We start from the raw sequence: 27426 nt of genomic DNA on the forward strand, positions 1-27426 counted from the left end.
CACTACTAAAAACTCATGAGTCAAAGAGAAAAATCCACAAGGAAAATTTAAAAATATGTTAGGGGTGCCTGGGTGGCTCAGTCAGCTGAGCATCTGATTTTTGGTTTCAGCTCAAATCATGATCTCAGGGTCCTGGGATCGAGCCCCTAGTCAAGCTCCTTGTTCAGTGGGGAGTCTGCTTGGGATTCTCTCACTCCCTCTCCCTCTGCCTCTCCCAGCCTCTAAAACAAACAAACAAATAAAATCTTTAATAAATAAATAAAAATACCTTAAATTAAAGAGAATGAAAATATGACATATCAAAATATGTGGGGTGCAGATAAAGCTGTGCTTAGAGGAAACTTTACGGTTTTAAATGCTTTTATTACAGAAGAGAAATTTTGAATCAATGATCTAGCGGTCTACCTTAGGAATCAAGAAAAAGTAAATCAAAAGTAATAGGAAGAAAGGAGACAATAAATAGGAATCTGTGAAGTAGAAAACTAACAAAAATAGAGAAAACCGAAAGTTGGATCTTGGAAAAGATAAATGAAATTGGTAAACCCTATAAACACTTCGCAAAAAAGAAAGAGACAGAAAGTAATAGTGAGACCAGGGTAGACAAAAATAGACACTCAGATCAATGGAACAGAATAGAGAGCCCAGAAATAAACCCACAATTATATGGTCAATTAACCTACAACAACAGAGGCAAGAATATCCAAGGGGAAAAGACAGGCTCAACAGACGGTGTTGGGAAGACTGGACAGCTCCATGCAGAGGAATGCCACTGGACGGCTTTCTTGTACCACACACACAAAAAAACCTCAAGATGGATTAAAGACCTAGTATGAGACCTAAAATCATAAAACTCCTGGAAGGAAACAGGCAGTAATGTCTTTGACATCACCCATCGCAACACATCTCTAGATATGTCTCCTCAGGCAAGAAAAACAGAAGAAAAAATAAACCGTTAGAACTACACCAACATAATAAGCTTACGCACAGTGAAGGAAATCATCAACAAAATGAAAAGGCAGTCTCAATGGGAGAAGATATTTGCAAACAATACACCCGTTAAGAGGTTAATATTCAAAATATATAAAAAGTTCTACAACTTGGGATGCCTGGGTGGCACCAACTCTTGGTTTCGGCTCAGGTGGTGATTTCGGGTTGTGAGATGGAGCCCTGCGTCAGGCTCCCTGCTGTGTGTGGGCGTCTGCTTAAGACTCTCCTTCCCTCTCCCCCTGCCCTTCTTTTTTCTTTTTTTTCTCTCTCTTTATCTAAAATAAATCCTTAAAAAAACACCAAACTTACACAACTGAACACTAAAAAAGCCCCAAATAGGGGTGAGAGACCACATTCACCTACCTTGTGTCACGGAGTACTGTGATGATTGTTCTGTTCTGAATGTGAATCACTGCTGTCCGTCTCTTAGGGAGCCTGATTGGTCCCCGAAGCTTGATCACAGGTATGCATGTGGGTGTAGGAACAGACATCGCGCATATAGGGTTTGGTACTATCTGCAGTGTCAGCATCTACTGGGGGGTCTTGGAACGTATCCCCCACAGAGAAGGGGCGACCACCGTATCTCAGGATCCACACTGAAACCAAGTGGGTGCAGTGTGCCAACTGGTAATCTGGAAAGACTCAAATCTCTGTCCAGAGGGTCTGTGTTCTGCTGAATGGAAGACGGGAGAGGGAGAAGCATGGTAAGGAACTGCAGGTTGAGCCCTCCGACGCCCCCAGCGATCCCTTAGCCTGGAGGTCCGGCGCGGCCTGCCCTTGCCCGCCCGCGCGCCCGCGCCCCTGTGCATGCACCTCGGCAGCTCGGCCACGTGGAGCTCTCTGAACCGCAGCAGCCTTCCAGTCTGCTTTGCGCCCTCTTCCGGACCTTTCTTGACACCCTACACCGAAACGCCTCTTGCAGCCCTCACCTAAACCCCATGCGAAGCCCCCAGTCTTTCCTTGGGTGTTACAGGGAAGAGGGCTGAGTTTTATGGGAGGGAGAAGACAGGCATTTATATTTAGACGTGGTGAAGGAAAGCAAGTCTCATGCTGCATCTGAATCAGAAACGAGGCTGAGACCCTTCTTTATTCTAAAAGCCAACAGCTGCTCAGAGACAAGCAGATTGAACCACTTCCTCCTTGCTCAGAAACTCCGAGTACACACACACACACACACACACACACACACATTTTATATACACATATGTTTGGAAGAATGAAGAAAAAAAGCACAAAGAAAAATAATTCATTGATGATGTCATCTGCAATTTCGGTGCACGGTTACACATCTCATGTCTCATGATGTCCTGCAATAAAGAACGTTCACGAGTCCAGACAATTCTCTCAAACCAGGAGGTTAAGGATCGCGTGACAGATAAGCACTCACCCGCCAATTAAGAAAGACCAGTTGCTTTCATAAAACACACACACAGAGATGTTACTTCTTTTTTCAGATCCTCATGAAAAATTTCAAACACACACAGAAGAATAGTGAAACGATCCCCTCCTATACCCATCACCCAGACGGAACATTCCAATTAAGTTGGAAGGAATCATGAAACAGGAAGTCTGTAGTTTGGGAACAGGGCATAGTTAAATATAGCTTTCCTGGGAACTTGCTCCAACTTGATTAATCAGCTAATCAAAGCTCTTTGTCTGATTTCAGTTTCCTTATCAGCGTAAAGAAAGGCTGTTCACGGCTCACCATCTGTGCCCGATTTCTATAGGTCTGGGTCGAACGCTCACACCCTGTTCAAGATTGTCCGTCTTAGCTGATCCCTTTCTCATCAGGATGCGGGGAGGAAAGGATGACTTACATTATTTTCTTTATTTCTTTCCACAAAAATGAGACTTAGATTTTAAAACTGCAATCTGCCGTGTTTGAGATGGTGGCAGGATCCCCATGTGGAGACGATCACTGGGCCGATGGAGCTCTGCACCCGGCCACCAGGAGAGAGTTTTGGACGGCACATCTGTCAGATGGTCTGACCCGGGAGACCATGTCAAGAGAGAAGGGTGTGGGTGAAAGCCAGAGCCAGAGTGGAATTCTGTGGGACACTCCCATCCAGGGTAGGTCAGAGCTAGGTCCTGACAGAAGAGAGGAAACGCAGGGCTGACCCCACAGAAGGAACCGAGGACAATCCTCAGAACTCAGCAGGAGAAAGGCATGAACAGAGATCATGAGGCAGAGATAAAAACCCAGTTTCTACCCAGCCTATCTCATCCCTCTCTCCCAGCCCTGTCCATCTCCTCCCCAGCCTCTCAGTCTCTCCCTCTTCTGGAATCCCTGGTTCCCTGGGGGAAGACTGCCCTTACTCCTTTCCCCCAGTCCCCTTGTCACCTTCTTCCTCCCCATTCCCCTTGGAATAGCTAATTCCTTCTCAACAGTCAGACCTCAGCCTCAAGCTGTCTTTCTGACTTCCCAAGGAGATCAGACACCACTGTTCTCTGCTCTGCACTTTTCCTCTATAAAACATCTAGGTGGTCATTGTGTATCTTCCTGACTCTTCATTACCTACTGCCCTGAGGAGACCACGAACCCCGTAAGCGTGGAGACTAGATCTGTTTCATTCACATGGTGGATGCCAAGTGCCTCCCTTAGTTGCTGGCCTGAGTTGTGCTCAGTAGACAGAGAACAAACGAAGGAAGGAACGAATGAAGGCAAGGAGGTGTTGGCACATTCCCAGGACTCAAGGCCAGCTATTCTTTCTGGAATTGCTCAGAAGGGCCAAGCTATCATCTGCAGTTCCGCTCACAACCCTGGGGAAGGCTGTCTGTGGCCGTCCCCTGCTGCCGCTCCCACGGCCAGAGTCCCCGCTGGGGTCAGTCTGGCCTCCTGCTCTCCAGCCACAGCTCAGCCCTGCCTGGATCATGACCATTCTAGCGGTCTCCATGGCCTGGTGAGGGTGGAAGCCAGACTGGAGTGAGTGGGAGGTGAGGACAGGGAGACAGTGGATGTCCACAGCTTTTTCACAAGTTTGGCTTCGAAGAGGAGGAGAGAATTAGGGTGATAGCTGCAAGGAACTCTGGGGTCAAAGCAGGTTTTTTCTTTTTTTAATTTGGGGAGAGATTTAAACATGTTTAAAGGTTCCAGTTAGGAGGAGGAAGTTGAAGAAACAGGAGGGAGAAAGAATCCAGAGAAGAGGAACAAAGTCATTTCTGAAGGGCCCACGGATGCTAATACCAGCTCCTTCTGCCTCCCGACTGGCTGAGGCCCCGACAAGTGCGGCAGCCGCTCCCCCATTTCCACGTGGGCTGCTGGAGCTCCCGAGCAGGGCCGGGAAGGGAAATGTCAGAGCACTGGGTCTGAGTCATTACACTGACTGCCCACCTTCGGCTTATAAAGAGGTTGGAGAGGCCTAGGGAGGAACCAGGAATTCTGAAGTCAACTTCTGCAGGAGATGTCTGCACAGTAGAGTGCAGGGGGAGAGGCAAGGTGTGCTTTTTCTTTTCTAAGACCAACTGAGGGGGGCCATCTGCAGGACCTGAAGGGTGGTCCCTAGAGCAGGGGACACAGAGGGGTGCCTGAGGCATGCCCAGAAATGCGGGGGAGGCTGTGGCTGTGGGCTTTCACGAAGGGCTCTGTTTGAGAGGTAGGTGAAGGTTGGTCAAATGTGTGGATCAGACGTGCGCCCGAGTGTGAGCCGGAGTGACCGGTGGTTGGTCGAGATCAACGAGTCTCACCTGGGGAGACCCTACGCCCTCAGGGACATTTGGCAAAGTCTGGAAACACTTCAATCATCGTGACTCATGAGGGGTGGGGCGGTCATCTAGTGGGCATGCAGGGGGCGCAGCTACACACCCTGCAGGGCGCAAGCCGGGGCAGCACGGAGGGGAAGGAGTGCAGGTTTTGTGTTGGCAAAGTCCCTGTATGAGCGAGCGAGTCCCTGTATGATGGTCTCAACTCGTCTTCTGCTAGGAGTGAAGGCAATGTGGAGGCCACGGAGATTGGAAAGAATGGATAATGGAAACAGTCGTTTTAGGAGGGGGAGAGCTAGGTGACACAGGGCAGGGTTGTCAGACAACAGGCAGGAGAGAGCAGCAGGGGCCCCATAAGAGAATGGAGGGTCCAGAGACAGAGTCAGTACAGATTCCCGGAGTGGGGGGTGGCCAGCACAGCGCGCCTGGCCCTGGAGTGGCACCGGGGTCCTCCCTGCTAGCAGGCTCGTTTTCTCTTACTGCCCAAGGCCTCAGTCCGCTGTCGGCATCCCCCACCAGCCACATCCATGGGCCGGGTCCTTGGCCCGGCAAGACGTGCTAAGTGCAGGGAGGTCTCCACCTTGGCAGCTCCCGCTTTGCCTTAAGGAGGGGAGACCCCCTTACTTGCACCTTGTAAATGTCATCGAGTGCAGTTTGAGCCCCACATGCTCTTGGCGTGAGGTGCCTTTTGCAGACGGCCTCGGTGCTGTGTGGTGAGTGACAGGCACTGGCCCTGACCATGGGGGTTGGGGGGGCGGAAGTTCACGGCAAGGACACAGCCCTCACGAAGGAGGGGGAAAGATGAAGAACCTGCTCTGAAAGGGCCAGAAAGCAGGGAGGCCTTGGGGACCCAGAGAGAGCAACTGACAGTCTCAACTAGCTGCTGCCGGATGGGTCAGCTCCTACCTCTTCTCGGCTTTTTTCTCCTTCCATTCAAGGCTCAGAGTCCCAGGACAGAGTCTCTGGGGGCGGGTGGGGGGAGCAGTGGCCTCAGCCCGCAGGGAGGGCAGACACGGGTTCTAACACCCACAGGTGTTGGGGGAAGCATCTGGGGAAGTAGAGGCAGGCTTTCGGGAGAGTGGTCTGGACGCTCATTTCCTGGAAGTCTCCCCAGAGGCCCGTCCTTCCTGACAGAGTCAGATGGACACAGAGCTGCAAGACAGCTCCTGGGGGTTGCTGGACCCCCCAGTCCAGACTCATCTCCTGCCGCAGCAGGCCTCGTGCACTGTCTCGCGGGGGGACACGCACTGCCCCCTTTCACACCCATGGACAGGCGGGTTGTGCAAGCGGAGCCCTAAGCCCGTTCTTGACCTCGTAAAAAATTTTTTTTCTTCTAAAAAGGAAAAACACTATTTTAGTCACTGTTTTGCAGAGAGGAAGAAAGTCCTGTTTGTCCTTATGATTCATGTTGGTGGTTTCTGGATGATGTTGTATTGATTCACGACGCCTCCCTTGGCATCTGGTGTGAGTTAAGTGGGGCTTTCTCTGGATGACAGTAAAATGCGAGATCTGAAACAGGGCTAACATGAGAAGGAGCCGGGTGGGAGCTCCGGGAGTTTGAGCAATCCTCGGGGCTGGAGACGGTCCTGCTGGATGCTGCACGGGCTGAGCAAAGTGAGCAGAGCGCGACATGTGGCTTCAGTGTGGGGCGGCCCATGACGGAATGTCTGCTCCTCACTTTCGCGCCAATGACTCCTCACGGGTCAGATGGCTTCCCGTACCGTGTTGCTTTATCCTGTCGCCAGTATCCCGACTAGACCCACGGGGGAAGTAGAGGCAAACAAGCTGCCATGGGTGTCCGATCAGGGGCCCAGGTTTTCTCTGGTTGGTCCACGACGCTTCCCGGAGAATCCCGGAGCCTATCCAGGGGTTCCGAATGGGAGATGATCTGGCCACCTGTGGAGGCATTTTTAGCTGTCGTGGCTGGAAGGGGACTCCCGGCCGCTGTGAGAGCTGGGAGGCCACTGAACAACCCACAGAGCACAGAACCGTCTCCACAATGAAGAATTTTCCAGCCCCAGATGTCAACAGAGCTAAGGTTAAGAAACTGCTCTAATCCAAACCAACCCTTAATCCCAAGTGACTTGATGGTTTCAGGTCATTAACTGACTTAATGAAAAGGCCTCGAGTTATGGTTAAAAAGAAAAAACACAACAACCAAACAAACAGATCTTTTGAAAAATCATGAAATGATTTTCAAAAATCATTTTCTTTGTTTAAAAACTATACGGTTGGCCCTTGAACAACATGGCTTTGAACTGTGTGGGCCCCACTGATACACAGATTTTTTTCCATAAATACAGTCCAGTCCTGTAAATGTATTTTCTTTTCCTTAAGATTTTCTCTTTTTTTAAGATTTCATTTATTTATTTGACAGAGAGAGACACAGCAAGAGAGGGAACACAAGCAGGGGGAGTGGGAGAAAGAAAAGCAGGCTTCCCGCTGAGCAGGGAGCCCAATGTGGGGCTCTATCCTAGGACCCTGGGATGGTGACCCGAGCTGAAGGCAGACGCTTAACGACTGAGCCACCCAGGCACCCCCTGTATGATTTTCTTAATAATGTTTTCTTTTCTCTAGCTTACTTGATTATAGGAAAATAATATGTAATACATATAACATACAAAATGTGTGTAAATCATGTTGTCAGCAAGCCTTTAGTCATCAGGGGGTTCTCAGCAGTTAAGCTTTGCGGGACTCAAGTTATATGGATTTTTGACAGTGCAGGGGTCCATGCCCCTAAGCCCTGCATTATTTAAAGGATCAACCATATATATCTTGCCTAGATTTTAGTCTTTTTTTTTTTTAAGATTTTATTTATTTATTTTAGAGAGCAAGTGAGCAGGGAAAGGAGCAGAAGGAGAGGGACAGGCAGACTCTGTGCTCAGTGTGGAGCCCAGTTCAGGGCTCAATGTCACAACCACGAGATCACGACCTGAGCGGAAGTCGAGTCGGACGATTAACCAACTGAGCCCCCCAGGGGCCCCAAAACTTAGTCTTTAAGTACCATTCTCTGCTGAAAAGAGCCAGGGCTTCTGAGAAATGGCTCTCCCACGACTGGAACAGGCAAGCAAGGAAAACAGCAAAGACCATGATGTGGATTTAAGGACACAGGAGGCAACCTGAAGGAGCTGTCTCTGCTTGCAAGTGGGATGATTTGGGTGTCGAAAAAAAATGCCAATATGCTGAAATCCATATCTGCTATCCTGTGGCTTCTAGAATTTTCTTTTATAATATAAAAAGAAATGGTGCTTCCATTGCCTCTCAAACTTAGGTGTTCTCAGTTTTCTTTAGCGTTATCCACAATGGCTAGAAGAAGTCTGCCTCATCTGGGCTCTGCTCCAGAAAGGGAGCCAGAATGAGGCACATGGTAACCAGACAGTCATCATCAAACAAACCAGGACTGCACACTACTCTGGGATGCTTGTAGCTCTTGTGTGGGAGAGGGCATGAAATGTGTTAACAGGTGACTGCAGAATAGATGGGTATGTCTGTGGGAGGGTACTTTCGCTGGACTCTTCCCCTTCCAAAAACCCAACTCCAGTAAGTTTAAACAATAAAAAGAAGCTATGGGCTCATACAATCAAGACATGTAGACGGCGCTACTCAAAGCACGGTCCGTGGACTGGAATGTTCCACGAACTGTTACAATCCCAAAAGGGGGTACAACTATACAGCTGAAATGACCACATGCACAATCCTCTTTGTACCAACCTCCTTTCCTCTGTTGTTGATAATAAGGAATAATGAGGGGCACCTGGGTGGCTCAGTCAGTTAAGCATCTGCCTACAGCTCAGGTCATGATCCCAGGGTCCTCAGATCAAGCCCTGCATCTGTCTCCCTTCTCAGCGGGAAGCCTGCTTCTCCATCTCCCTCTGTCCCTCCCCTGTTTGTGCTCTCTCTCTCACTGTCAAATCAATAAATAAAATCATTAAAAAATAATAAAGGATAATGAGAACACCTAGATTTAAGAGGCAACAGAAGTGCCACTCTTCAGGAGGGAAACTTCTTTAAATTACAGGTTCATTTTTACCATATGTTACAAAGTATTTCATAAGGTAACAGGGAACATACTTGGAAATAAAAAATAAAAAAAAAAAACAAAAAACAGAACTGCGTTCGTTACAGTTTGAGAAACACTAGCCGAGTGTGGTCGTGATTCACCATCTCAGCCATCCCTTAAACCTACCTGCTGAGTTTTTTTTTTTTAAAGATTTTATTTATTTATTTGACAGAGAGAGATCACAAATAGGCAGAGAGGCAGGCAGAGAGAGAGAGGAGGAAGCAGGCTCCCTGCTGAGCAGAGAGCCCGATGTGGGACTCAATCCCAGGACCCTGAGATCATGACCTGAGCTGAAGGCAGCGGCTTAACCCACTGAGCCACCCAGGCGCCCTACCTGCTGAGTTTTGACAACTCCTCATCCTGTAGCTCATAACCAAAGATTTTGTCTTAATTGGCCTGGGGTGGGGCCCAGGCATGGGTGTTTCAGAAGTTTATAGGGCGGCTCTGATATAGCCAGAGCTGGGGACCAGTAGCCTCAGATGAGACTTAACCCAGGGCTCAAGTCATGGGCTGTCTTCAGAGACCTGTGTCCTCACAGCACTAAATGCTTAGGTTAGAAAATTAGACAAATATCACATCAGTGACCCCAGCTTCTACCTTAAGAAACTAGAAAAAAGTGAATAAACGAAGTCCAAGAGGAGCAAATGAAACGAAACAACAAAGATTAAAGAAGATATCAGCAAGACAGGGAAAAGAACAATAAAGAATATCAGTGAAAATGTTTGAGAAAAATCTTTGAAAAATCAATGAGAAAAATCAATGAAATTGATAAACCTCTAGCCAAACTGGCCAGGAAAAAAAAAAAAAGAGAGAAAACACAATTCACCAATATCAAGAAGGAGAGAGGGGACACCAATACAGACTGCATGGATGTGAAAAGGCTAGTAAGACAATACTATGAACAACTTTACGTCAATAAATTCTGTAACTTAGATGATATGGACAATTTCCTTTTAATTTTTTTTTTAAATTTTTTTTAAAGATTTTATTTATTTATCAGAGAGAGAGAGGGAGAGAGAGCGAGCACAGGCAGACAGAATGGCAGGCAGAGGCAGAGGGAGAAGCAGGCTCCCCGCTGAGCAAGGAGCCCGATGTCAGACTCGATCCCAGGACCCTGGGACCATGACCTGAGCCGAAGGCAGCTGCTTAACCAACTGAGCCACCCAGGCGTCCCGACAATTTCCTTTTTAAAATAATTTTAAATTAACATATAATGTATTATTAGCCCCAAGGGTATAGGTCTGTGAATCGCCAGGTTTACACACTTCACAACACTCACCATAGCACATACCCTCCCCAGCCTTTTTTTTTTTTTTTAAGATTTTTTATTTATTTGAGAGAGAGAGAGAGAGAGGGAGAGAACATGAGCAGAGGGGAGGGGCAGAGGGAGAAGAAGGCTCCCCACGGAGCAGGGAGCCCGATGTGGGGCTCAATCCCAGGACCCTGAGATTGTGACCTGAATGGAAGGGAGACAGTTAACAGACTGAGCCACCCAGGTGCCCCTAGACAAACAATTTCCTTAAAAGACTCCAACTACCAAAGCCAACTCAGAAAGTAAGAGGTAACTCGAATAGTCCTATATTTATTGAAGAAATTGAATTTATAGCTAAGAAACCTTCTCAGAAAGAGAACTCTCGGCCAGATGGCTTTACTGTTCAATTCCACCAAATCTTTCAGGAAGAAAGAATGGCAGTTCTCCACAAACTCTTCCAGAAAAATGAAAAGGAGAGAACACTTCCCAACTTACTGTTTCTGACCAGCTTTCCCTTAAGACCTGAACTAAAAACATTTTAAGAAAATATATATGGAGATCCTTCAAACTTACCATTCTTGAGAAAGTCATCTCTTGTTGCCTTCTCCTCCACAGCTCTTTTGAAAATGGGTTCTTCTAACCCAGGACCTGGCCCATATGTAACTTCAAACTGTACAATATGGCTTCCTTCTTTCTGCTGTAGATGTTGGGCCCAAGGGCGCCTTTTCACCTACATCGGGACACTGGCTCAAAAAGGTGTGCTGGGACCGTTCTTGGGAGGTTGACCTAAAAGACACAAAGGGAAGGAATAGTTAATGAGCTAAGGAGGGAGACTCATACTGACCCAACAGCTGTGGCAGCCATATTGGAACCACGAAGAGAAAAGAGAGAAAACGGGTCCAAAGACCGAAGTGAGTAGATACACAAGCATAGGCAGAAATTGCAGGAGAGAGGGGGAGACTGAGAGGGAGGGAGAGAGAGAGACCAAGAGGGAGAGAGAAAGAGAGACAGAGAGACTGAGTTAGCAGTGAGGGAATATCCCAGTTTCTGTCCCTTGTGAGGTCTCGCTCTTCAGATTCTTTTGGATTCATGGAAGATTATTTCTACTTGACACAGTGAGTAGACTTCTATTTCCTATAGGCAGAACTACCCTGACAAACAAAATGCTCAATGAAAGCTAAGATCCTTCCATTCCTGCATGTTAAGGCCTTGGTGTCAATTCCTAGCCTAAGGATACCATGGGCCACCTTCTTCATTCCCAAAGTCCTCAGGGATTTAACTGGATTCTCTTTTCTGTGTGTTCATTAAAATTGAGGAAAAAAAATTGAAGTGTAACATACATATATCAAAGCATACAATTCTTAGGTATATACCTCAAATAATTTATACACACACACACACACCCCTGTATAACCACCACACAGATATAGAACGTTTCTAACACTTACAGAAAGTTGACTCTTTCTATTCTCTGTGGAGTTGCAGACCAGATTATGAGCAGTTCTTGGGTGTCTATGTGCAATGGACTCAGTTGTGTTCTTCCATAATGCATGTCTTACAACACTAACCCCATGGGACTGTATTTGGAGATACGGTCTGCACGATGGAATTCAGATTAAATGAAATAATAAGGGGGGCCCCCTAATCTAACACAACTGATGTCCTTGTAGGAAGAGAAGGCACCACAGCTCACTCTCTTCTTCCCCTGCCCCTCCCTTACGTGCACAAAGATGAGGTCCTGTGAGCACCCTGAGACGGTGGCCCCCTACCTACATGCCAGAAGAGACCTCACGGTGAAGCCGACTTGCCGGCACCTAGATCTTGGCCTAGCAGCCCCCAGACGTGGAAGAAATACATTTCTGTTGTTTAAGCCACTGGGTCTATGGTATTTTGTTTTGGCAGTCTGAGCAGATTAATACACCATGGGACCCATACAAAGGATAAAGAGAGGAGAAAGATGTCTTGAACAGAAAACTACCCCTGATAGGACCTCAGGCAAGTGATTTCACAACACAGGCAAGTGGCCCATGCCCAGGGTGGCGGGGGAGGAGAGGGCAGGCAGCACAGCCGGCAAGCCCGCAGCCCCTCTGGCCACTGGGTCTGGTTCACCTCTAGGCTGGCTTGGACAGACTGCACGGAGACATTTGATCAATTTGGAACTGTAGTTAAATGTCAACCAACAGCCTCTCATTCATCTGTCCCCTCGGAAGTGTTCCAAGGCAGCCCAACAATCCAGTAGGGCTTTTATTTGATTTTCCTGAGCCAAATGTGAGCCTGGTGGGCTGAGCATTGACTTGTAGGAAACACGGAGCCCTTACCATGCGACAGGCTGAGTGCACTGGGCCAGCCGGACGGTACTGGGCCCCTCTGGAAACAGCACACTCTCTGGTATGAACTGGGAACACCTCAGCTCCTCGGAACTCGGTGACACCTTACAACAGGTCACTGGGAGGGGTCCATCCTGGTCTAGGCCCTGTTACTCTGTCATTGTCCACTCCCAGTGTCATCAGATGGCCACTCACTAAACTTGTCCCTCCTGTCGGGAGCTGATGTATCAGTGACAGAGAGCTTCTGGTCTCTCTCTCTCGCTGCAGTAACTGTATTTCTCTCTTTTTAAAGCTTTTATTTATTTATTTATTTCACAGAGAGAGAGATCACAAGTAGGCAGAGAGGCAGGCAGAGAGAAAGAGAGAGGAGAAAGCAGGCTCCCCAGCGAGCATAGCGCCCAATGCAGGGCCCTATCCCAGGACCCTGGGATCATGACCTGAGCCGAAAGCAGAGGCTTTAACCCACTAACCCACCCAGGTGCCCCACCTTCTCTCTTTTTTTCAAAACTTTAAGTAATTTCTATACCCAATGTGGGGCTCAAACTCACAACCCTGAGAGTAAGAGCTGTGCGTTCCCATGACTAAGCCAGCCAGGCGCCCCATGCAATTGCTTGTTTCTGTTGCTAGGGCTTTCCTGCCCCCTTGTTGCAGCCCTGATTTCTCTTCTTTCTTGTTCCTGCAACGTTGAGAGGCAGCCCCTTCACCCACAAGACCCAACGCACAAGACCATCCTGTCTGGGTTGCTGCAGTGGAAGGTGCTGGAAGGATACATCCCAGACTCAAGGTAGCAGGTGCCTCAAGACACGGGGAAGGGATGCAGTCAGAGAGACCGACTCTGGGGCTTTGGACTCTCTTGGTGATATTTTCTTTTCCTTATACTTGGTGATGGGACGTGAGCATTTTCTATTAGTTTTAATGCCTTTTAATATGTCATATTTCATAAAAAGCTTTATAAAAAGATTACCACAAAGCCGAGCACCCTACTTCCCTCCCAGCGGAGTCTGGAATCAGCAGGGGTACCCCTCAGACTGGGCCCATCGATGGTGCTGGAACCTCTGTTCAGGCCAGGTCCAGGGTCCTGGGAGCTGTTGCCCTTGGTTCCGAGAATGAAGCAGCATTTTGTGGGCGCTGCTCCGGCTGCAGAAAGCACAGACTCCCCCAGGAAGTGGTTGGGCTTCTCGTTCATCTGAGAGGAGGCGGCGGATATGATGGACACAGCCAAGTGGGACAAAACCCAAACAGGCATACAAACAAAACCGAAATCCTGACCCGTGTTTCTGGTCCTGGGGTGACTGTTGGACATTCTGCCATCACAAGAAAGGGGAGCACGAATGGGAGGCCCCCCAGTCTCCTGGCATTCCACCCCAGTAGAGCTCCCTGGGTAGTTCTTTTCCCCTTTACCCCTTTGCCCACAGCAGCTTTACAAAACTCCCTCTTGTCTTGACCTTTTGGGAAGCCGGCACAGTGCCCGCAGCCAGACAGCCTGCTTCAGAGGGACGGGGTCTTCTGGGCCCTTTGATAGCCTCCCCACACCGTGGGGTTATTAGACTTTGCTAAAGGTTTTGGGGTGTTCCAGGTCAGGGGTTACGTTAGGCCTTGCACAGCCTCCCACCATCCTGCCCACCCCCTTTACCTTTCATTTTTCTGTGGCAAATCCCAGACCTCCCCATGCCCTGAAGTGTCTCCTGGCCTCTGAATCCTGAGGGCTGTGGACTCCCAGGCCCGCGGGAGTGGGGAGTCTCACCTTCCAAAACAAATGCTTAGCATGATTTTTAACAGAAATTCTGCAGTAGACGGTTTAAGCGGGTACCTGGGTGTCTCGGTCAGTTAAGCGGCGGACTCTGGATTTCGACTCAGGTCATGTTCTCAGGGTCCTCTGCGCTCAGCTGGGAGTTTACCAGAGACTTTCTCTCTCCTTCTGCCCCGCCCCCATCCACGCGCTTTCTAAATAAAATCTTTTAAAAATAATAAAATAAAAAATATATTTCTCCACCTTGTTCCAGCCTCGCTGGTTTCCCCTCGCTCCAGACCCACACATCCTATGGATACCTCAGACTTAGCGCGTCCAAACCGGAGCTCATCACCTCCCTTGAAAGCCAACTCCTCTCTCTGCTCCCATGACTGGTGTCCCCATCAGGTCAGGTGCCTGGGGTTTCCCAGATTGCTGGGCCTGGGGTCCAGGCCTGCACCATGTCTCCCCCAGGGAAACTGCTTCGGGCCCGCGCCTTCCATCCGTCCTCACAGGGCAGGCACGGTTCTCAAACGTCTGATCGTAACACAGCTCTGTGCCCAGCTCCCCCGTGGATCCCAACATCTGCTGACATGCCAGCTTGTGTCCCACCGCCCCACAGCCCCCCGCCCCTGCTCCAGCCCACTGGCTGCCAGGGTCCCGTCCCTTTGCTGTCTCAGGCTTGCTCCTGAACTCCCACTTCTGTCTCTTTCTTCTTCCAGAAACCTTTCTGCACCCCCCACTTGCGGTTAGGTGCCCTTCCTATGATGGGGGAGGGTATTAATAGCTGCTTGGCCAGCCAGAATAGCGTAAACACTGAACTCTCTGGGGAAGGTAAGGGAGGGGGAAAGGTGTGTTTATGTGTGGGTGCTGGGGTGTGCAGGGGGAGAGGCACAGCCCGAGGTCAAGAATCAGGAAAGGACGGTGCAAAAGGGAAACACCAAGGAATAATCATGGGAGCTTATCACTGAAGATTACGGAAGTAATACCAGAAGAACTAACTTAAAGAATGTGAACTTTGCGGGTCTAGATCGGGGAGTGTTGCTGGTGAGCCAATATTTATTGTACCACTAACCAAATAAAAATTGAATTAGGAAAATAATTGAAACAGATCAACTCCAAGCCACTGAGCTTGGGTGAGGAGGGCTGATCTGGTCCCACCCATCCCTAGGACTTTGACGGCACATTTGGAAACTAGACCAAGCACGGTTTCAGGAATGCCCAGGAAACACGGAGCAGAACCTCCAAATGCCTTAGACAAGACGCAGCCACTTGAACAAGGAGTCTCTCTGCGACTCAGGACGGCAGAATTTTGCTGCATTTCGATTCTGTAGCGCAGGCGTCTCTCTTGCAGTTTGCTGGGCATTCGGATCTAGAAAGGCTGGAGTCCCCCCCCCAGGCTGTTTCCCCGAAACCTACGGACTGTCACGGTCCCACATTTAAGAAGCCGTGTTTATTGGGTGTTTTCTCCTGGCGGCACGGGTGCCTTCCCAGTCCTCTGCAGAGAGCTGAGGAGGAGGAGGGCTTGCACAAAGCGGGGGTTGGGGGGATGGGGAGCACCATTCCCAGAGCTGTCTTGGACAATATGTAGGATTTTTTTCGGACGTGATTCTGGCCATTTTAAATCCAGGAAACTGCATGTTTTGGTTTGGTCCTTCCCAGGCCAAGTTTCTACACAGATTTTCAGCAATGTCAATGCATGATATATAATTATAGTATCTTTAAATTAGGAAGAGGCTGCGTGAAGATGCTAATACAGCTTGCTGCATTTAGAAAAGCTTTCAGCCCGCATCGTGTAGAACAGGGACCTATTTTACTATTTTATTTCATAGTCACATGTGAACTATGTCTTTTTTAAGCCTTGGAAACTTGTATGTATTTCTAAAGCCTGCAAAAGGGAGCGTTACCCGTGTGGCCCGCCCCAGAGATTTCCAAGAACACGTCTTCTGTGGGGTTTGTAACGTAGAAGACTTCTTGGAGCTGTAGCTCCAGGGTTTGCCCCCGTATCTGAGAACTCTCACACCCACCACCATTCCCGAGAGTGGGGTCCTGCTGTCCCCGGCCCCATGTCCGAGCATGCATGCTCCCAGAGCCCTAGGACAGCGGGGAGGGCTGGCCTGATGGAAGTGCTCCCTCTGGCCTACAGATTCGGACCCCGGGCACCTGGAGACCCCATCAGCTGGCACAGGCACCAAATGTGCAGGGTCATGAAAAGAACGGTCACGGTTCAGCAGAGATGAGAGAGCCGCTCTGCAAAGAGAGGGAGAAAGGAAAAGCAGATGCTCTGGGCAAGCAGAGAGGAGAGATCTCATGTCCTGAGAGAGGCCAGCCGGCAGACACCTACAGGGACCAGGAGACAGAGAGACAGATGAATAGACGTAGGAGACAAAGGGACAGAAATCTGGCCTTGGCTCCCCACACATCCCCCTTCACCCTCCACAAGCCCCCCGGCTGGCTACTCTCCGCCAACATCCGTGGGCTGGCCCTGCCACCAACAGTCTCATCATCCTTTCCTCTTAACCTAATGGACAGGACTCTGTCCCTTCCAGAAGAGTCCTGGGTGAGTCAGTCACCAGACAGTGCTTGGCATGGAAGGGAGCTGGGGCTGCTGTTTTGGGTCTGTTCTGGGAATCTATTTTCATCCTTTTTTTGGGGGGGGAGGGAACACTTGGTGCTTTCTTTCCCCCAGAGGGCTGGGAATTCAGTATGTCAGTATAATAAAATTCCCCACATCATCTCTTTGTCCAGACAATGGCATTTTTTCCTAGTCATTAAGTCAATGCTGCTCTAAGAGTGACACTGAAGTGACTGGGTTTTATTTTTGTCCCCAAGGTACAAAAAGTGCTGCTTACTTTCTTACTTTCTTACTGTGTACAGGCGGGGTGATGTGTCCAAGGCGAAAGTTCCGGAGCTTCAGAGGGCTGGGAATGGTTGATCTGTGGTGAAGATCTGCCTTGGTCATGACCTCTGCAGGGTCAAAAATCCCACAACTGCATGTTGAGACGTCTGCCCACCAGCTTGTAGTGCATAGTGGGAACTCAGTAAACACACTAGAAAGGCTGGGCAAGGGACGCACATGTGAGTGCTTTGGAAGGTATGTGGCCAACAGCCAGCAGTGGGGAAGGAAGGAGAGCAGGGGGCCGAGGAGCTGGCCTTCAGGGGCGCTCTCTCCATTGCCATCCCTGCCCAGCAGGCATGCTGAGGTTGGGTCGGGGGCAAGCACCTGCTTGCCTCTGGTCTGGCTTACCTGGAAGGACATAAGGCTTTTCCAGGTCCACAGGCGCTGAGCTCTGGAGGGCAGGGGAACAGGGGCTCCAGGAGAGGAACCGAGCTGCCTGTTCCACACCACAATAAATACAAACACACCACTGGACTCCAAGGACATCATCCCCATGAGCCCTCCGTGGCCTCTTTCATCCCTTCCCCAACTCTGCTGGGGGAAAGGAGTGCCCAGTCTGAGCCCACCCAGGGCACAGCATGATCACAGGTTCTAGGAAGATGGTCTTGTGGGTTACCCTCCAGGGCCAAGAGGCCCGCAGGATCACAGAGCCGAAGCTGCCAGGGGTGGGCTGGGCAGTGATCTGCCCAGCGGACTGCCAAGGAGGGTTGAGGCTGCCCTGCCAGGCCCGTCAAGGGCCAGCCCTGCTCTGAGCGTTGGCTCCATCTTCCTTCCCTTGTCACTCTGGGCCTGGGAGAAAGAACAGGGCGGGCAGGGCTCAGAAGGTGCTCCAGAAGTGTTGCTGGAGGGAGGAAGTGCTCTCCCTCCGCAGGTGGCCTTTAACCTCTGCCTTTGCCAAAGGCCCCATGAGGCCAGTTGTCCTGCTTCCCCACCAGAGATTTCCTTCCATTGTCTTCTGGGCTTCAGGAGTCCTGGGAGCCTCTCATTCCCTCAACTCTGCGGTTTTCATTCCATTGTCTCAGGACTTGACTGTTGCCCTGCTAAGTTCAAAGCTGTCTTGGTTATCAAGATTTTGGAAAGTTATTTAACTTTGCATTTTCTGCCCAAAATTTGGGGGAAGTTTTTATTGTTTTTCCATCAAGTTTAGGGATCCCACCAAGTTGTTATCTTAGGGCTAGTGGGCTTCTCATTTTAATTAGTGCAAGATGACCCATCTCCGTTCATTATAAAGTCTTCCATTCGTTTATTTGACAAATACTAAAGGCTTACTATGACCTGCGCACTGTTTTGGGTTTTGTTGTTGGTTTTTTTTTTAAAGATGTTATTTATTTATTTATTAGTGAGTGAGTGAGAGAGAACACAGGTGCAGCAGAAAAGGGCAGAGGCAGAGGGAGAAGCAGGCTCCCCACTGAGCAAGGAGCCCAATGTGGGATTTGACCCTAGAACCCTGGGATCATGACTTGAGCCAAAGGCAGGCGCTCCTCTTTGGTTTTTTAAAGTACGTTCTAGGCCCAGCATGGAGTTTGAACTCAGCACGTGGAGATTAAGATCACATGTTCCAGAGACTGAGCCAGCCAGGCACTGCTGGACGAGGCACTGTTTTAAGTTCTGGCGAGAGAGCCATGAAGAAAACAGACAAGACTCTCTGAGAGGAGAGCCTGCCTCCCCCTCTCTCTGCCTGCCTCTCTGCCTCCTTGTGATCTGTCAAATAAATAAAATGTTTTAAAAAAAAATCACCAAACCTAGTAGTATATATGTGCCCAAAAGGGAAGCGAAAGAAGAAAACAGAAAGAAGGGGGCAGGGGAGGACAATGGAGGTTGGGCTGAGGTCCTGCCTTTCACACCTCATGGTGGGTGACCCTGAGGGAGCAACAGGAAAAAGGTGTGGTGGCATCTGTGGCTCTCTCAGTGAGTCAGGTCCCCTGTGCCTCTAAGGCTGTGAGTGTCTCATGTGTGCTCTCCACACCACACAACCCATAAGGCAAAATCCAGCTACGCCTGGGGCTTCACTGGAGAGACAGTCATCTGCCCCCACTCAGCAGGGAAACCAGTTGAGCTGGATTTTTCTAGGTGGTACTGGAGAGAAATTCGTGGTAACGGAAGGACTTTCAGGAGTCACTGACCAGATGGCATAATGTCTTACGTGGAGAGTTTAGAACCCCATCCTCTGGGGAGAAGTGACCCCACTGTACCAGACACGTCAGCACCTCACGCCCATTGGGGACCTCGCAGGCCCTTCTGATGGGCTGACATCGGCAGACACCCCTCCCCTTTAAAGGCCGTCCTGACCATCAGTGGCTTGGTACAAGTAGACAAGATGACCAGCAAGATTCCTCCTGTCTGGAACCTAAAATTGGGACTAGCCCACGGAGAAGGGGTGGTTAGCCATAAAAGAGCTGAGGTTTGAAGGTCACGCACTGTCATTCCTGCAGGTCAGCCTTATTCACCATGGGAAGGGACATCGTGTACCCGGTGCATTAACTTAACATCCACGGGCTCTTGGGACGGGCCAAGCACCGTTCCAGGTGCGGAGGATACAGAGATAAACCAGGTCCCAGTTCTCACAGCACTCAACCAGAGGCAAGCAGTAAATACACGAGCAAGATGGCCAGAGAAAGGCAGAAAGCCCTCAAGTGTTGGAGCAGAGCCGTGAACTCCTTTCCCAAGTAACCATTTTCCTTTTGGGAGATAGCTCTCGGCTCGCTACTGGGTTTTGTTGTTGTTTCTAAGCTGAAGTAGGAAAGAAGGGTTGACGGAAACCATGGACTACTCTTCCTTGGTTTTGAGAATTCCCCATCCTCTGAACTCACAGCTCCCTGGGGTGGGATCAGATTAAGTGCCTGGTCTCGGCAGGTGGAGCAGAGCATGTGACCCAAGATGCCACCAATGAGAGGCACATGCATGACACTAAGGGACACTGAGAAGCAGGTGCCAAAGAATCTTCTCTGGAGAATCCAGCAGATCCATCTGGCTCCCAAAGGTGGCGGTAGCAAGCATCCCAGCGGTGGTCCCCATCCCAACAGTGGTCTCTGCCCACCCGGGCAACAGCGGTGTATGTGTGTGCAGTGGGGCTCCTACAAGGAATGATCCCCACAAATGACCCCCAAGCCTGGTTCTCTGCCCTCCCTGACGATTTCTGAGGTGCTTACTATCCTGTAATAAGTTCCTCTTCAGCTTAAACTAGCCAGAAAGGAGTCTGTTGCTTGGAAGTCAGGGCTCGCATTGGCACGCAAAGGCAGAAGGGCACTAACCCGATACACGAGGACAAGATCAGTTCAGCTACAGGTCTGTGCTGTGCTGGGAAGAGGAAGAAGTTAGCACAGGGGGACGTGACGGGCCTCTCCGACGGAACCGAAGGAAAAAAATGTAGCCCGGCAGCTTGACATCGGTACTGACTGCGTGTCTAAATACATCCGATCCGAAATTATGTATCATCTGTATCATCATTCACGCAGGATCTACAAATTTGTCATAGTGGGGGGAAGAAAGCACACAAGGTGATGTGAGACAGACACAAGCAGGGGTGGGGGCTCTTTTTGAGAGGGTGCTCAGGGAAGCCGATCTAAGGAGCTGCCATTGAGCTGAGACCTGAAAGGTAAGAGGGAACCAACCATGCGAAGATCTGGAAAGGAGACTCGTAGGCAGAGAGCGCAGAAAAATGAAGGATGAGCCTGGGAGGTTGAGAGATGGAGGGAAGGTTGCTGGGTCTGGAAGTCAGTGCAAGTGGGCCAAGGGCATGATGAGCCTGGGAAGTAGGCAAGGGCCAGGTCATGCCAGGCCTCCCAGGCCAGGGTCAGGCCTTCAGGTTTTGTTCTAAGGATGGTGGTAATCCCTGAGAGGACCTCAAAGAGGGAGCAGCCTCCTGAATGTCCCCCACCGAGCCTCACGTCCTGGTATTTACAGCCTTGCGCAAGCCCTTCCACACGAGAGGATGGCTGATCTGTGCACCCACCAGGACACTGCAGAAAGGGCAGTGGGTGACTTTTGAGGCTGGGTCATAACAGACCGTCTGACTCTGCCTTGCTCTCTTGGATCACTCCCTCTGGGGAAGCCAGCCACCATGTGGTGGGGCTGCTCAAGCGGGGCCCTGGGGCCTCCTGCCCACAGTCCTGGGACCAAGACAGCTCCGAAGCGGATGCTCCAGCCCCAGTCAAGCCTTCAAATGACCATAACTTCCTGAGACAGCCTGAACCCGAACCACCCAGCTAAGCAGCTTCAAATTCCTGACCCATAAGTGGGTGAGACGGTAAATGTTTGTCGTTCTAAGCCAGTGAATTTAGGGATAATTTGCTACCTCCTTCCATTGTTCACAACTGGTGTCTGTTTTGCCTGTGGAGGGGCATGCTTTCGAAGCTGTTCGGTATTTGGATTATCAGCGTGAGCAGGAGTCATCACATAGAGGGGAGTCATGAGTGAGGTGAGACCAAATGGTAGATAGAAGCAGAGAGAAAGGCGCACTGTTGGGAGGGCTGAGTCACCCGTGCTGGTTGGAAGAGGGTCAGGCCTGTCACCGCCCGGCCTGACTAGCATCTTGGCTCTTCCTGTACCCAGTTGTTCTCCTGGGCTCCTGAGCTATAAGACCGGGCTATGATGCCCCATGACTTGGGGTGATAGGAGTTCCCCTCCTTGCTCTACTCAAGCAGTTTTGAACTTGACACTGGAGGGTTGGGTTGCTGTTCTGGTTTCTTCTCCTGGGCTGGAGAGAATGCTCAGTCCAGGCATAGGTCAGAGCCAGGAGCTGTTTCTGCCTCCATACAGTTAAGGTCACATCCTGACCTCACACCAGCCTCCCCAGCCAGGTGGATAAGGGGTTGTGTGAGGGAAATCCGCTTCGTCCTCTCTTCCCATTCGGAGGGGTTGGGTCATAAGGACCCCGCATTCTGAGCAAGGCTCCCCCTCTCTATGCTGGCTGTGTCTTAAGAGTTCGTTTGGGTTGATTTCAAGGACACTCAAATGGGTTTCGGGATAGGAGGTACTGGAATTTCAGCTCACTATAATAATTTTTGGAATATCACACACAGCATTCCCCACACCTGGGGCATTAATTTAAAAAATATTAAACAGAAAAAGTTCAGATATGAAAACATAAAAAGTGAACCTGTCTTTCTCTTCCACACTCTGATTCTTGAGATACACGCCCAGTATTTCTTGAATACAAACAGTGCTGTGATGACCATACTTGTTCGCACAGCCATGTACCCTGAGCGGGTCTTTCCAAAGAATAGATTCCTCCAACTTTACCTAAACATTTTACATGTTGGTAGGTTCTCTCAATGGCCCATCAAAAAACTCTACTAGCATACAATGACCACAGCATACAAGAACACCCCTTTCCTTTTGCCAACACTAGATATTACCAATTTTAAATCTGCATTTCTCTGATCCCGTAAGTGTGCCTTCTCAACTAGCGGCCATTTGAATTCTCCTGTGAGTTGCCTGTTCTTGTCCTTCGACCATTTGTATATTGGAACATAAAGCTCTGCATTTATTATGAAGGGCCCCTCTGTATTTTAGAGTCATTACGCACGTTGCACCTGTTGTCTATACTTTGTATTTTACCTTTGATGTGGTCTTTAGTGCTATAGAAGTTTTAAATTTTTGAGGCTGAATCTGTCCATTTTTCCCTTTAGACTTTCTAGATTTTTTTTTTTTTAGACTTTCTAGATTTTTGTGTCTTGCTTTAGGTAAGGTTTCCCCACTCCAAGAATGTAAAAAATATGTATTTTATCATATTTTCTTTCGGTCCCTTACCTTCGTTTGCTAGCCAATGTCAAATTGTCCTCCAGAAAGGTCGTGCAGATTTACATCACATCAGCCTGTCTGCCCACGCCCTAGGAGCCCTGAGCTCAGCAGTCTTTTCAAATCTTTGATAAGAGTGAACCACCAGTAGCTCCCTATTTTAATTAGCATCTCTTTAATTATGAGTGAGGTCCAGGACCTTCTCGTCTGGGTATCAGTTCTCAGTATTTCATTCCCTGTGAACTGCCTGATCCTATCTTGGTCCCAGTTTTTCAGTTGGGTGTTGGCCCTTATCTTACTGATAAAGGGCTCATTGTTTACAAAGGAAACGAGCCCTGGTCCCACCCGTCCCCCCAGTTTGTCTTCTGTCTCTGCTGTCCTGCTGTCCCTTAGGGGCATCTGTCGCCAGCTGCTGGGTGCCCTGGATGGGGTTGCAAACAAGTCCTCCCCACACGGCACCTGTCGCCTGGTGAGCTGCCTAGACCTTACTCTCCCTGCTCCTGGCACACCCCTAGAGCTAGCTCCCTCTTCCTGGCGTCTTTTCCTAAACATTTCAGGCTAGATTTTTACCTTCCACTGCCCTTTATTTCTCATCATCTCTGATACGGAAGGATACCGGTTTGCAGTTTCTAGTCCTATGACAGAGGCTTGAAACACATACCTTCTCTGGACTCCTGGGTGACTCAGTCGGTTAAGCATCTGCCTTCGCCTCAGGGGATGATGATTCCGGCGTCCTGGGTTCGAGCCCCGCATTGGGCTCCCTTGGCTGGGAGCCTGCTTCTCCCACTTCTCCTTGCTTGCGCTTGCTCCTGCTGTCTCTGTCATTATATCTATCTCTCTCTAATAAAAAGATAAAATACACACAAAAAAAGCCCAAAACACTTTTCAGTCATGTTTAGAGGGTTGGGCTGGCGCAGAGGCCGGAACGGGTTCTCAGCGGCCATCTTGACGCCATCTCTCCCCGCAGCGCCTCCGCGCTGGCTTCCGCGCTCCGTCCGCCGGGTTCTCTTCCTGTTCCTGCGGGCGTCCATTTGATGTTCTCTGGTGTGTCAACAACACTAACATATGCACATACATATATTAAATGTTCTCCAGGTTTTCAGGCCTAGAATCCTATCACCTGGAAATAAAGATCATTTTATCAAAAAAATCTTAATAAGCCACGCATACATTCACACAGACTCGATGGCCAGGCGGACCATTCTGAACTGGACAAGAGAAAAAAAAAAAATCAGCTTCTGGGTCAGAGGCTGCTGGTCCGCATGTCCGCGGGGTCCTGGGGACCGGGGCCCCCAAGTGTGTAACAGGAGTGGGGGTGGGGCTGTTCTTCACAGGCAGCGTCCCCGTCTCCGCCCCGGGATTCAAGTTTCGGGTGTGGCTTTTCGGAGAGTCACTTGTTTATATTAAAGTTGGTGATCAGACTCATAATCATTTTCCCCATGGGTCAGGGGCACCTCTCAGGCTTCCGTGAGCTGGAGCCCACAAGGGCGGCCACAACGGCCTGTCGCCCTCTTCTGCAGCTCTTCCTCTCTGGTTTGGTTTTTCAGAGCGCGTGCGACAGAGTGCGCGTGCGACAGAGTGCGCGTGCGCGAGCTGGTGGGGGCGGGGCTGGGGGAAAGGGTGTGGCCGGGGGGCAGGGCAGAATCTCAAGCAGGCTCCAAGCCCAGCACCCAGCACTATACAGGGCTCCATCCCAGGACCCCCAAGATCCCAACCTGAGCCAAAATCAAGAGTCAGACGCTTAACTGACTGAGTCCCCCAGGCGCCCCTTTATCGGTTCCGGGTTCATCCTTTCCCCTCCCCCCCTTTTGGATCTTTTCCAAGTCCCTAAGACTCCCCTGCAGCCTGCCCTCGCCCATGCCTCCCTGCTTCCCGGCCTTCCTCAGCGTGTTCCACCGAACATCTCACAGGGGGTCCCACCAAAAACGTCTTGGGGGTCCAGTCTGTTTCAGAAACGCTGCCTTCCACCTCGGCCTCCTCCGGGAAGACTTCTGGGAGCCTGCGGGGGAACTCAGCTGTGTGTCCCCACATTCTGCTGGCCAGTGCCTGCCAGGCCTCGCCAGGGAGGCAGCAAGAGATGTGAGAGGTGTGCGACAGTGCGACACTGGGAATCCCCCAGAGCTGGGCGGGGGCGGGCCGGGGGGGGGGGGGCTATCTCCAGGAAGAGCCTGGAGCAGGAAGGGAGGTGTCTGGGCAGCTCCCACCACCACCGCCCGATCCAAGGCAGTCAGGGGAGGCAGGGACAGCCCCCCAGGCTGGGGACCAGACCATGCTGCAGTGGTCCCCACAGTGCTCCTCAGGAAGGCAGCCTCTGACTCTCCACCCCAGGGCGCTCCCGAGGAGGGGAGAGGGGCAGGCGCAGACTGGAGGGACAGCTGGACAGCCAGGCACGATACTGGGGGCCTTGGTGGGACCTTCCCTCTAGGGCATAATGTGACACCCAGACTCTCTGTCTCTCCCCGTCAAGCCTCAGATTCCCCGGAAAGGACGTCTGACTGGCCTGGTGGATCCAGGGCCTGGGCAGCCCTGGCCTGGCTTCTAGAAGTGGGGGGCTCCGTGCAGACTCCAGCCTGCTGGGCTCCCCTGCGCTCAGGAAGGCCGGCACGGGCCAGGCGCAGGGCTCGGGAGCGGAAACGAAGGCCCTGCGGAGGCCGGCAAGGAAGAGTCGGGCCTTACCAGGTCAGCCTGACCAGCAGGCAAAGACTAAGCCTCCTCTGAGGTCAGTGCTGGGGCTCTAGAACCGGGAGAGGGCTGAGGGCGGCCCCCGGCCCCTGCCTAGATGGGCGAGTCACACCAGCGCCTCAGGGAGAGAGTGGGGAGGCCCAGCCGGGACCCCTCTGTGCGCTGAGAAAACTCTGGGCCGTGCTCCCTTCAGAGCGTGAGCTTGGTCTTCTCAGCAAATCCTTCTGTTGTGTTTCTGAAGTCTAGGAAGAAAGGACCAGTTTAATAAAATGAGTTTGAGCCAACATGACAGATAACAGGTAGGAAGTGCTGACCAGGGCAGGCGCAAGCCCGTGAGGTGGGTCTCGCCGTCCCCGTTTCCCAGCTGGGGAGACTGAGACCAGTTCCTTCGCAGCCAGGACGGGTGGGGACATGCGTGACCCCAGGTCTCTGATTCCAGAGCCCATGCACTTGGCCCCAGAGCAATGCCGCCTGTAGTTCTTGTTCCTCGTGCACAGGCTGACCATACAACTCTGCTTGCCAGGCCCCGTTTATGCCCAGGGAGTGGGCACGCTCTGCCACCAAGCCCACATCAAGGCTTTGTCCCGGCACAGTCACTAACGGCGCCTCCTTTCACTCTCACAGAGTGTCCTGGTTTGGATGACAACTTTTAAGGAAACTAGGCTAGCTGGAACGTAGAATATCCTAACAAGATGCTGGTGGGCAGAGCTTGGAAAACTGGGTCTGCAGCTGCCCCTCACTAGCCCAGAACTCTGGCTCCCGTGCTCAGTCTCCTGGGGCAGACCTCCATCGCTAACCCCCTGGATAGCTGGGCATGTTTGCAAACTGGGTTTCCATGATTTCTATGACTCCAAGCCTCTTTGTTTATATTCTCTCTGTCCCCACCCCTCTAATGCAAACTTACCAGATCTTCTCCCTGTTTCCCTTCTTTAGCTGTGAAAGAAGCTGTGTGGTCCTAATGCTCCCAGGAAGGACAGCTGTGCTCCGAGTGTCCCCACCCCTCCCCTCCCCTGCAGTGGATACCAAAGCTTGGGGCTTCTGAATCTTCTTGTCCAAAATTGCAGATGTGTCACAGAAACAGACACTCAGACTGAGTTGTCCTGGAGAGGGTGCAGAGGGAAATGATCATTTTGGGTGCCATTTAGTTGGGCACTGGGTTGTCAGTACTGGTTAAGACACAGTCCTTGCCTCAAGTTTCTCGTAGACTGGAGGGAAGGCAGAAGGCAGACGCTACAACAAAATCAGCCCTACGGTTAAGAAATTGAATCTGTGGGACAAAGTACAACTCAAGCCCCAAAGAGGAAATGGACCAAAAAAGTGAACTAACTGGTCAGCTGTCACCACAGTGCTGTGTAACAAACGACCCCATCGTTCAGTGGCTTGCCTTGTGAGCACTTACTTCTGACTCCCACATCTGCAGATTGCCTGGGGCAGCCCTGCCAACTTCAGCTGGGCAGCTCCTGGGCAGGGATTTGGTTGAAGTCTGCCTTGTCTTTCTTTTGAACCTGGTGGGCAATGCAGGGGGAAACCATGCCCATGGCAATGACAGCAGCCCAAGTAGTGGGTATGCTGTTCCATCAAGCCCATGGCAAGGCTTTGCACCGGGCCTGGTCTCCAAGCGTCTTGTTGACCAAAAGGGGCTGGAGGTATACTATTCCCACAGCGGGAGTGGAGGGAAGTGCATCTTTGCCAAATGATGATCCACGCTTCACAGAAGGCTGCATGGAGGAGGTGTCATTTGTCCTAGGCCTTGAAGAAGAAGCTGGATTTTCCCAAATGAAGGTAGGATAGGGCATGGCTGTGCAAGGGATGAAGAGTATGGGGGTGGGGGTGGTGATGGGAAGCGTGGTCATGGAGGTTCCCCTGGGCTTGAAGCCTGGCATGTGCTTTCCTTGAACCCAATACTCTTACCACCCCCACCTACCCATCATTTCCCTTATTTCCAGAGTCTGAAACTTCAGCCATGTATTAAGTTCAAGACTTAGTTTTTGACATGGAGTCACAATGGAAAGTGTAGTGGCCGTCCCCAACGGGGAAATTGTGCCAGTGGCC

The 27426-nt window shown here is 50.6% G+C and overlaps 1 long non-coding RNA gene across 1 annotated transcript; it reads right to left on the reverse strand.

The window, feature by feature from the left end:
• Positions 1-1576: 1576 nt before the first annotated feature.
• LOC122893861 lies at positions 1577-23369 on the reverse strand. The gene is made up of 3 exons (XR_006381704.1): positions 23354-23369; positions 10572-10784; positions 1577-1660 (listed from the first exon to the last, which is right to left on the reverse strand). It is a non-coding gene; the product is annotated as an uncharacterized LOC122893861 (long non-coding RNA).
• Positions 23370-27426: the final 4057 nt, after the last annotated feature.

This window comes from Neovison vison, chromosome 13, assembly GCF_020171115.1.
Source record: "Neovison vison isolate M4711 chromosome 13, ASM_NN_V1, whole genome shotgun sequence".
Taxonomy (NCBI): domain Eukaryota; kingdom Metazoa; phylum Chordata; class Mammalia; order Carnivora; family Mustelidae; genus Neogale; species Neogale vison.